Source organism: Chionomys nivalis, chromosome 6 (genome assembly GCF_950005125.1).
Source record: "Chionomys nivalis chromosome 6, mChiNiv1.1, whole genome shotgun sequence".
Taxonomy (NCBI): domain Eukaryota; kingdom Metazoa; phylum Chordata; class Mammalia; order Rodentia; family Cricetidae; genus Chionomys; species Chionomys nivalis.
In genome coordinates this window covers 32774292-32786857 of record NC_080091.1, presented here as the reverse complement: position 1 = coordinate 32786857, position 12566 = coordinate 32774292, and positions in this window count along the sequence as shown.

The following is a 12566-nucleotide window of genomic DNA, read 5'->3' as shown; positions in this document are numbered from 1 at the left end:
AGGTTTGCATATTGACTTCGTATTGTGCTAATTTGCTGTGAGCACGCTCTGCCAAGTCTTCTGTCTTTTTGAAGTATAGGTCATGTTCATCTGCAAAGTCAGGAAAGTTCACTTCCTAAGCTACCTGTTTCTTCTTTATTTCTCTGGCTTTACTGCTCCAGCTAAGACTTTGTGCACCATACTGAGGTAGAGAACAGGGAGAGGGCTCCCTTGTTGCATTCCTGCCTGTAGGAATGTTTTCCATTTTCTCCCATCCTCTAAAATGTTGCGTATATAATGGCTGACCATATGTAGTTGTCATTATGTAAAATATGGTCCTCATTTCCTTGGAGAACTTCCAATGAAAAGATATTGTATGTTGTGTTTTGAGATGATTGCGTGACTTCAGTCCTTCTTCTTACTTACATGCTATATTGCATTTATTGCTTCCTGTATGTTAAATGAACTTGGATTTCTGGCAAGAAACCAATTTGGTCATGGTGCTTGATCTTAATGCATCTTCAGGTAAATTGATCTGTCCTTATGTAGCGTCTGTATCTAGTTGAGGCATTGGGACATAATGAGTTTGTGATGTTCTATTCTGTGGAACTCTGGGGAGTATTGATGTCTTCCTTAAAGAGCTAATAGATGTAGGCACTAATCCATTCAGTTTGGGACTTTTCTTTGCTAGGGGACTTTTTTTTTTTTTTTTTTTTTTTTTTTTTTTTTTTTTTTTTTTTTTTTTGCTAGGGGACTTTTTGTTGCTGCTTCAACCTCGCTGTTTGTTATAAATCTATTTAAGTTGTTTATATGCTCTTGACTTAACTTTGGTAAGTCATATGTATGTCAGAGCTTAGCCATTTCTTCAACATTTCCACTTTTAGGATGTGTTTTCAAACTATTAATAATCCCTTGAATTTCACTGAAATATGCAGAAGCCTCTCTTTTTATTTCTAATTTTACTTAAACTTCTCATTTTTTTGGTCAGTTTAATTAGGCATATGTGAACCTTGTTCATGTTTTCAAAGAACCAAGTGTGTGTTTGTTTAATTGATTCTTTGTATTATTCTTATATAATTTATTTAATCTCCCCTGCCCTGCAGCCATAATTATTGCCCCTTCTCTTTTAAATAAAAAATTGAAATTAGCATATGAGTTAGACAATATTAAGACATTTTGAACGAAGTGTGCTTTAGTGATTCTCTTCTCCCCTTCTCCCTCATCCCTTGTTCCTCTTGATCTCCTCTTGCAGTTCCCTCTCCTCCAATCTTTGTCTTTTGAGCCCCACCATTCCCATCCTTCCTCTTCATCTCTTGGGATGCTCTTGTGCTCACTTCTCTAGTGTTCCAGGCTTTTTCTCACGCTCATCCCTGTTGATATGTCCACACGCACACATTACAGGCTAAGACATGCGCACACGAAGGATAACTTGTGGGGTTTGTACTTAGAGTTTAGGTCATCTTGTTTAATATTGTACTTTCCAGATCCATCCATCTGAAGATTCGAAGAGTCCCTGAGTGTTTCTGCTTAAGAAATACTATGTTTTCATGCTCTATAACAGTAAGAGGCAGATGATGACTCTACAAGTTGATCCATTTTGGGCTTAGGACTACCAATACCCAGTGTTACCTTGCTAATGAGATTGGCTTTTGGCCGCTGAGTGTGGGTCTGTACTTCATTGTCTGAACACAGCATCCTGTAACCTGCTGCTGTGAGCTTTTGGTAACTTCCTGTTATCTGTATCCTCCCCACTGCGCCTGGGGCAGGCTGAACTCTGTTGTTTGCTGTCCTTAGTCTTCTGGGTAGGATCTCTCACAGGCTTGTTTCTGGTTGATGCCCTCTGTGTCACAGAATGACACAGCCATCTGACTCATTGACTGCCGCACCAAAGCCTGCAGCTGGATTTGGGGCGTGTGAAGGCTTATTACCCTTGGGATGGTACTCATGTTTCCCCACCTCTGCCTGGTAGCCATACAACTGGAGCTATGCCTGGCTTGCACATCATGTCACCTGGATTTTTCTTGGTGCTTTTCACTTGGTGTCTATTGTCACCTTTTCAAATAGTTGGTTCTTTCTTAGATTTGGTTCTTGCCTTTAACCAGATCATGTGGAAGTAGTCTAAAATCCACCAGCCTGCATGGAAGGCCTCTATATCTTGTGTTTTTAAAAATTGCTTTTGTTTTAAATTTTTTTTTTTAATTTTAGTAATGTTTTTATTTCATGACAGACAAATGGTGTCTCCAGGAATTAACTAGAAAATTTTTCCTTTTTACAATTTGAAACCATTTATATAATTCAATTATTGTGATTTCTTAACTTTTCTTTCTTTTTTTAATTAATTAATTTATTTCTTTATTAAAGATTCCTGCCTCCTCCCCGCCACTGCCTCCCATTTCCCTCCTCCTCCCCACTCAAGTCCCCCTCCCTCGTCAGCCCTAAGAGCAATCAGGGTTCCCTGCCCTGTGGGAAGTCCAAGGACCACCCACCTCCATCCAGGTCTAGTAAGGTGAGCATCCAAACTGCCTAGGCTCCCACAAAGCCAGTACGTGCAATAGGATCAAAAACCCATTGCCATTGTTCTTGAGTTCTCAGTAGCCCTCATTGTTCGCTATGTTCAGCGAGTCCAATTTTATACCATGCTTTTTCAGACCCAGGCCAGCTGGCCTTGGTGAATTCCTGATAGAACATTCCCATTGTCTCAGTGTGTGGGTGCACCCCTCGCGGTCCTGAGTTCCTTGCTTAATGGAAGAATGGATGAAGAAAGTATGGAATATATACATATTAGAGTACTACTCAGCAGTAAAAAACAATGACTTCTTGAATTTTGCATGCAAATAGACGGAAATAGAAAACACTATCCTGAGTGAGGTAAGCCAGACCCAAAAAGACGAACATGGGATGTACTCACTCATATTTGGTTTCTAGCCATAAATAAAGGACATTGAGCCTATAATTCATGATCCTAGAGAAGCTAAATAAGAAGATGAACCTCAAGAAAAACATATAGGCATCCTCCTGAATATTAACCATCAGGCAATGAAAGGAGACAGAGACAGAGACCCACAATGGAGCACTGGATCGTTTTAAATTTTTATTCTGCTTCTTATATTTATCTGATTTTGTTTACATTTTTGTTTACATTCTTGGGCAGTGTTTCCCCCTCCTTCTCCTCCTCTTCTTCTGCTTCTTCCTTTAAAATCTTTTGGTTTTTACCCTTCCTCTTCATAATAGTCCTCTCTTTCTATTTAGACTTTCTTTTACATAACTTAATTTTTCTCCTTTTCCTGTTCCTTCCTTTATTTTACTCACAAAATATCTCTATACTCACCCTTAATACTTTGCAACTCCACATCATACTCAACGTTATCTTTTCCAGTTTGTGTTCCTGGTCAATAGTGGTTTATTAGCGGGATTTAATTCATTCCTATTCCACTTCCCCTTGAACGTTCATCCTCACTCCTATTGGATTATAAATGTATTTGTGTATCTTTTTTGGCTTGGTGTTATTCTTTTCTCCTCCTTGAATGGTATTGGGAATTGAATTTTTAATAGTGGGCAGCTCCATAAGATCCCCATGTAGAACCAGAAAACAGAAACAAACCAACAGACAAGCAAACCACAACAAAGAAGTGAAAGAAAAAAAATCCGATAAGAAGCAAAGCAACATGAGTCCTCCAACACTGAAGCTCAACTACTGAATTCATAACTACTGAATTATGCGACGGATAGAGTATTGAATGAAGAAATAAAATATTTTAGAGATGATAATGACATTGATGAGATATAAACAAGCAGATGAATGGAGTAAGGGAATCGGTTCAAGACATGGAAAAACAACTCAGAAATGCAGGGAAAAAAATCAGAAACATGTATAATAAAGTGTCAGTAAGGAAACCAAGATTTTGGGAAATAAGACCCAAATAGAAATACTGGAAATGAAATACATTTCAACTAGTTAAAAACAAAAACATAACCACCTTCTCAACAGACTGGATCCAGCAGAAGAAAGTGGTGGAGGAAAAAAAGAATGGACTATGACATTCAAAAATCAATGAAGAAAAGTGTGTGACTAAAATATCCATGAATTGTGGGGGACAACTGGAGACAAACTTAAGAATTCACAGAATTGTAATGCGCTGCATGGCAGATTTAGCTTTTACTCAGGTAAAAACAGCTTATATGCTGCACGGTGCTTCCCAGAGTTGAGGTAGTTTAGGATGGCTCCCACTGGGCAGTCTCAGAGGCAGTAAACATTGGCCCTAGCCATGCCCACTTAGCAAAAAGAAAAAAATAGAAAGAAAGAAGTAAAGAAAGGAAGGAAGGAAGGAAGGAAGGAGGAAGGAAGGAAGGAAGGAAGGAAGGAAGGAAGGAAGGAAGAAGGAAGAAAAAGATGCTTCTGGTCAGAAAATAATTATAGATACACAATAACGACAGATTCAGATAAAAAAGACCTCTAAATGGGTCACAGTGTTGGATAAATGTATGTAGGCTTGGGAGAGAGAAGAAAAAGAGTATAGGGAGTTATAAAAGAAAGTAAATCATTAAAAAAAATAAAACAAAGTCTTTAAAGAGACAGAAACTTGTAGAAAAAGTAATAGAATAAAGAAAAATAAGCCACATAAATATGAAATATACACAGAAAATCTGGATTATGCATATTATTGTGTTTTCTTTGAATTTTTTTTTTTGACTGCAGAGAGACATTTGATTCTGGGGACTAATAACTAAACCAACATATATGTTTTAAAGGTTTCTTGACTGCAAAATTTGAGTCTAAGGATATTTTGCTTTGGAAAAGATGTTCTGCTTTTGTTTCAGGAGAAGATGAGAACCTGTGGGATTAATTCCAGATTAATGGAGTTTGATGAAGCAGTACTCCCCACAAGGTTGCCGTGAACACCCCTCAAAATTACTTTGCCCAACAAAAAGCAAGAAGCAGTTTGGAGAGAACTACACCCAAATTTCCTAAATAATTATTTATAAATGTTTGTTTACATTTAAAGGGGGATATGCTATAGAGATTTGCATTGGTATGGATCTTGCTTTATTGATACAAATTTAAAGTCAATTTTATTATATGTATATTTCTGCTCTTGACTAAGGTATTGTGTTTGTCCAGCTCAATTAAAAATGTAATGTATAACTAAGAAATATAGGTTAATAGATAGTCATCTATAATAGTAAAGCTTGTAGTCATGTTAATTAGGTTTTCTAGATATATAGAGATATATTTCAGTTAGATAGGTATTCTTCAAATCTTTCAGAGACCTTCACAATATGGCATTTAAAATGTTTAAGAACTTAGTACTTTTTTTGACAATGAGACACATCTGCTCTTGGCAGCACCAATCTACTTGAGGAGGATGATGGGCATCAGAGAGGCTTTTCATAGAGTTTGTTATCCATTTGGGAAAGAAACTGCTCTTGCCTGGACTGTTTGATGAACTGGACATGCAGAACCCACAGAGAAATGACTGCTGACCTTGCCTAAAGGTGAGATAGTCCTTTGGGGGTCCCTATTTCACGAGTCTGCCAGACATTCTGCAGGACACAGAAGAAAGTGTCTGATAAACTGTCAATGTAGGCAGAACTGTCTTTGAAATTTCCTGCTTCATGGAAAAGTCTGCTGGATACTATAGGCCTATAGGCTGAAGATGGATGTTCTCATGTTACAGAAGAACTTTGGGTGACGGTACAGGCAGCAAGATGTCTCTCAATTCTAGAGTTTTGGAAGTTGCTTACAATGAACTTCTGTTAACTTAGGTAATATTATATTCTTCTGGGATCTTTGATGGAGTTGAAGAATAGATAATTATAATTTTCTTTAGTGATGATAAAAGATAAAATGATATAAATATTGTAACTATAATTCTTGCTTGTTAACTGTTTTGTTTTATGTAATTTTACTGTGTTAAAGTTAAAACCTTCCTTTTTATTTAAAAAGAAAAGGGGAGGTGGTATGGGATTCCCCTCTGTATGCTGTGAATACCATTGGTTAATAAAGAAACTGTTTTGGGCCTGTGATAGGGTAGAGCAGAGCTAGGCAGGGAAAACTAAACTGAATACTGAAAGAAGGAAGGCAGAGTTGAGAGAAGTCATGGAGCCACGGCCGAAGACAGACATTCAGGAACCTTGTCGGTAGGCCACAAGTCTTATAATAAAATATAAAATAATGGAAATGGGTTAATTCTATATATAAGAGCTAACTAGCAATAAGCTTAAGTGACTGGCCAAGCAGCAATTTAAATAATATATTAAAAAAGAATTCACAGAATTAAGGGAAAAGATAAAAACAAAAGGCATAGAAAATTAATTTAGTGATTCTGTAGCAGGAACCTCCTAAATCCAGGAAGGAATTGGACATGTAAGTAGAAGATGCATTTAGAACCTCAAATGGGCCTGCCAGAGAAGGAGCTCTATTCCACTATAGTCAAGATGCCAAAACTACAGAGAGGGAGAGAGAATATTAAAATCTGTAAGGAAGCATGCCAAGTAACAAATACCCTCAATTGATCATTAGTAACCCCAGAAGCCAGGAAATAGTTCAAGCGCTGAATGTAAATAGCTGTCCACCCAGATTGCTGTGTTCAGCAAAGCTGTCTCTTAAAACTGATGGAGAAATCAGGATAGTGCAAGAGAAGCCCAGATTAAATCAGTTCGTGACTGCCAAACCAGCTCTGCAGATGGTGCTTAAAGGGACAGCATACAAAGTTAACAGCATACACGGTGGACAATGTACAAGGTGGACAGCACACACAGTGGACGGCATATACAGTGGACAGCCTACACATTAAACAATGTACAAGGTGGACAGCACACATAGCTAACAGCATACACAGTAGGCAGCATACACGGTGGACAGCATACACAGTGGACAGCATACACAGTTAACAGCATACACAGTAGACAGCATACATGGTAGACAACGTACAAGGTGAACAGCATACATGGTGGACCGCATACATGATAAAGAAAGGGAGACAGCATCACCATGAGAGTTTAAAACAGAATAAACTTCATGAGGATAAAAGATGAATACAAGAGAATCAAGAAAGAATCAGTTGCATCCAATGCAGCCAATCCCTGATAGAAGAAAGAAAAAAAATATCCAACCAAATAGAAAATAACCAAGACATAAGAATTAATGAATCTCAATAATATTCCTAAATGTAAATGGCCTTAACTCTCTGGTTATATTTATATATAATTATATCCCAAATTTCATCAGAAATGTAAACCCTTGACTTGTAGACCTCTATAAATTCTAAAACCTTGTAAATTACGTCTTAAAGAACTTTGTCCAATTAAAAGTTGAATACTATAGGAAATAGCAATAATATATTTAATGTGTCTATTTTTTCTTCACTTGAAAAATTAAAAAAGAACATATCGGTGGTAGGAATGTGGAAGAATTTGGAGTTACAGATTAGAAAAAACATACAATTAATGGAGGAAAAAAATGTGAAGATGCCTAACGATATTCTGCTATACTCATAGGTGGGTGCCTAGTCTGGTTGTCATCAGAGAGGCTTCATCCAGCAACTGATAGAAACAGATGCAGACCCACAACCAAACATTAGTCAGAAATCCAGGAATCCTATAGAAGAGGGGAAAAAATTATAGGAGCCAGAGCAGTCAAGGACACCACCAAATGCAAAGAATCAACTAACCTGGGCTCATAGGGGCTCACAGGAGCTCACAGGGACTGAACCAGCAACCAGGGAGCCTGCATGGAACGAACCTAGGCCCTCTGCATATATGTGACAATTGTGTAGCTTGGTCCTCTTGTGGGACTCCTAAGAGTGGGAACAGGGGCTGTCTCCGACTCTTTTACTGGATTTTGGGACCCTACTACGTATACTGGGTTGCCCTTCCCTGCCTTCATACATGGGACGGTGCCTAGTCTTATTGCAACTTGACATGCTGTGTTTTGTTGATATTCATGGGAGACCTGCCCTTTTCTGAACAGAAATGGAGGAGTGGATTGGTGAGTGAGAACAGAGGAGGGTGGGGGAAGGGGCTAGGAGGAGAAGAAAGGGGCGAACTGTGGCCAGGTTATAAAATAAAAATAAAATAAAAGACATAAAATGTTGTAAGCAAAGACTAGCTGGTCATTTGGTGAAGTGAAAAAATACCACAAAGAAATCGGTTTGCGAAAGTAATTCCAGGCTACCGGGAAGCAGGGACTCTATTGGAAATCAAAAGAGAGGTCACCATTTTACACTCTGGCAAAGAATCTGGCTACATAGTGCTCGTGTTGTGACATGTGAGTGAAGCTGAATTCAAAAGTAATTGATGGAGGGAATTCAAAACAGCAAAGTATTGGGGCAATGGAACGGTTACTGCTCAGTGTGTTTGATCTGAGTTATGGCGAGAATTTAAAGCAAGAAGCAGAGCAGAAAGATGTGAATGATTTGTAATTTGTCCAAGAAAGAAGTATGAATATATTTAAGGTTTAAGATCAGGCGAGTGCCGACAAAGACATTGTAATTATGAAAGAGAATAGTCCCATTGAAGAGAAACAGTTCGCTTTGCACTAGGACAAAACCAAAGGAGCCTTGACGGCCCATCTCACACTTGGAAGACTCTCAGTGTAAAACTGAAAACCTAATCTAAATACTTTCATCTAAGGATAATTCCCTAGAAAACAGAGCCTCCTCCAGGGCACACCAGCTAAAACGGACCACCACAGGCAGCTAAGCGGTTGCTGTGGCTGTGGCCCCAGGGGACCAGGCCGTGCCTCAAGCTGGAAGCATAGCCTGGTATTGTTCGCCCATTGTTAGCTTTGTGGAGACGTAGAAAGTAAGAGTTTCAGGGTCTCACAGCCTTGCGATGAGGATTCGGGAAAAGCTGGCAAGGCCAGGCAATGCATAGCAGGTCAGAGTCCCAGCAGAGAAGAGGTCAAGAGATATCACTCTGTGAAGCTGCAGAGGTGAAATTCAAGTTGCAATGTCTATCCCAGTTGGAGATGTCAGTAACATGGGACATTGTCAAGATATCAGGTGGATCCAGTCTAAGAGAGAACTCAACGTCTGTTGCAGGAAGAAGGATGTAGGTGCAGATTTATTGGTGCTCAGTGTGTGTCAGTCTGCAATAGAGATGGGACACCACACTGCTGATGTGTAGATCTATGTCTTCCAAGACTTTCATTTCAGGATTGGCCCCTGTCTTGTAAAGTTGGCCTCTGACCCTGTGGAACTCCCAGGACTCAAGCCCTTCCCTTGATTTCCAAGGCCCTTGTCTTCTTGAAGCAGACTGACCCTGAATGCAGGCAAGACTTAAGATCTGGGGAAGAATTTTTACTGAATAACAGTTATGGCCTCACTTTAACAACAGCAAAATATGCTGAATGAAGGTGTTCTTCCCAAGTGATGAAATCAGGACATCTTGTCCTGTGGTGAGAATCTCAAGTCTTTGAAACATATTCTTTCCTAGCCTTAGGTCAATTAAGAACCCAAGTGTACCCAAAATAGACCATGGTCTCGCCTCATCACAAATGTTTCCATTTATTTTGGGGCTCATTGGCAAAATGTACATCCAGGAAGAATGGGAATTAGACCTTACTGACAGCAGACACTTTGCTAGTGTTTTCCTAGCAAGGCAGATGGGGTACACATTCTATCCAGGAGCGCCCATCAGGTCAAATCACAATGGCAGTGTATGCTGGTAATATACACATAAAATTCTCTGCAGCCACTGGCTGGCTGAGTTTCCTATGTCAATGTATCTATAGGACACCATCTGCCTAAACACTGATGAGTGTTTCACAGCAAAAATATACAGAAGTGCGTATTGTGCTGTTAAGGAGCAAGTCTTTGCTCACGCAACCATGACGTCACTGAATGTGGCTTACAGTTTAACCAGGTTTTGTCTCTGTGTCTGGGTCAGCTTGTCCTTGCCACACATCCTGCCTGTGGCTGTGGAGGCGACACTGCTTACAGATATAGGCACATTACTGTGATCTCGTAGAATTCAGGGTTCTGAAGCTTCCAGAATGAATCCAGCTTACAGGATCCGAAAGCACAAACCTCTGCCTTCCCTCTCCATGCCTAAGAGCTTGGTAGCAAGGAAACACATGTTTCAGGGTCTCAGTGAGGCTGGAATCTCACAAGCAACGAGCAGCTCAGGATGGCTGGCAGATGGGCTCAGCAGGCATCTTGTGTGGAGTGTTCACCTTGCAAACACAGCTGGGGAGAAGATGGTCAGGAGCTGGAGAAACCTGATGTCTAGGATAGTCTTGTCTTTACTGTCATTCTCTTGTCTGCTGGGAAAATCATGAATATTTTAAATTAACTTCTCAGTTAATACATAGCCCTCCCTATGAATACTTCTTGCTGGTACCAGTCAGGGTTTCTTCTCTTCAGCATCTACATGGCCACTTAGAATCATTTGGTACTCCAGTTCTGAGGATCCAATGCCTCTTCTGGCCTCTGTGGGTACTGCACACACACAGGCACACATGTATTCACATAAAATAAAATGATAAACATCTAAAAAGAATATTGGTCACGTTTGTGTGAGTTGACTTCTGGAACCTGCTCTGAGACCTGTGCCATCCCCTCTGCCATTATCACACAGTATTTATTACTGTGGTTATGTAAAGTACAGCTCCTTCCTGTGCCAGGCACCAGATTCCTCCCTCTCGACTATGACTCAGCATCCAAGGAATCAGCAGCTACTTGTAAGAGTCACAAATTGTGTCATCCAGAGGTTTCAAAACAGGAGACTTGGGCCCTACAGGCAAAGGATGTTGATGTGTGTTTCAAAGGTCCGCACACATTCCTGAACTTTCTGATCTAGTTTTCTTACTCTTGCCAGGCAGCAGGACCAGGCTGATAGGAAAAATACCACAAGTTTTTGTAAGGATACAGGAGAGACTACAAGAGAGAGGCCTTGTGACCACAAATGTCTGGAAAATTACTCAAGGCACACCTACTACAAAGAAAGGCTTTCTGAGGCCACACCTTGATCAAGGACAAGAGCTAGTGTGTTCATAATTTTAACTTCTTGTACTGTAAGGAAATCCATAGTAGTGAGAGAAGTCAAGGAGACTGCTGGCCATAATCAGTTTGTACAACTTCATTCTACATTTTCCCAAAGTCTCAACAGTAGATAAAAACATCACGGCATCCTCATGGTGACTCGTGACATGGCTATGGGATGCCCTCACATGCTACCTGCAACCCGGAGTCTCTATCTTCCATTTCAGGCAAACCCAATGGGAGGCAGGATGACCTCTGTACCATAGAAACCCTTGAAGCTGCTCCAATTTTCCTTTTTTTTTGATCCTGCCTGAAACGAAATAACCACCATCTTGCCATTGGATAGCAGATGGCTTTGGGCATGCCTGTTAGTGGTGACATCCGTGCAGAAGCTCCTGGGGCACTGTTTACCACTAGGGACACTGGCTGCCAAACTGTTAGAGACATGGAGTCCATGTTTTCCCAACAGGGTTGTGTTGGTGACATGGCTGAGGTGAGCCTTAGGGGGTTCCCACATGATCTACAAGGATCCCCATCTCACAGGCCACCAACGTACATCCCTGTTTTCTGTTACTTTTGTGGTCCTGTGGATACTCTTTGGCAACCACGCAGTGCTTAGGGAAAGGACCACTGTATTCCTATCTGAAATTGTCACTTTAGTGGAAGAAATTAATCTTCGGGTATTGCCCAGTCTGGTCCAGGAGGGGGGGACCTGAGATGATCAGCTTCTCATATCATCAAGTACTAGGGCTCAAATATTATTCTCTGTTTAAAAAACTATTTTGTTTCTATATATGTGTGTGAGTGTATGTGTATGCATGTGAGTGCATGTGTGTGAGCATGTGTGTGTGTGTGTATATATATATATATATATATGATTGTATTTATGGATATATGGGGGGTGTGCTGAATGTACATGTATGCTCATGGACCATTTTAAGTGTGGAGGTCAGAGGACAACCTACAGGAGTCGGTTCTTCCCTTGAGAAGTCAGAGATTGAGTTCAGGTTGCCTGGCTTGGTCGCAAGTTCCTTTACCCACCAAGATTCTTTGTGGGTCCCAAGCATCACTTTTATATAAGCTCTATAGACTAAAAGGAGAAAGTGAAAAAAGTATTTGAGTATTTCACTTTACTTTTATCCAAGAGGCAGAATTCCTAGGAACACCAGAATTAATGTGAAACCATGTGAACCTTGTCTTGGAAATTTACAGTTGCATAAATGTTTGTGATGGGCTATTTCCTCCCCAAAAGAAAATGTTGATGTGCTAATCTTCAATGCCCAGAAATTATGGCTTTTGTGGGAAGTGAGATGCATTCATCACAGTGGGCTCTAATCCAGCACAACCTACGTAAAGAGAAAACCTGACCATGGAGAAACACAGATGGGGGATATCCATTAGAACAAGGCTGCCCCAAGCCAGGGAGTGCCGAGAAGCTGGGGAAAAAGTCCAGAAGCTCTTTTCATCTGAGCCACGGACCTCAGTCTTCAGACTGTGAGATGTCATATTTCTGACTGTGATATTTGTTACCTCACTCCAGTGAGCAAATACAGCCCCTCTAACTAGCATTTGGGGACAATCATTATTGAAGTTTGCTCTAAGCCA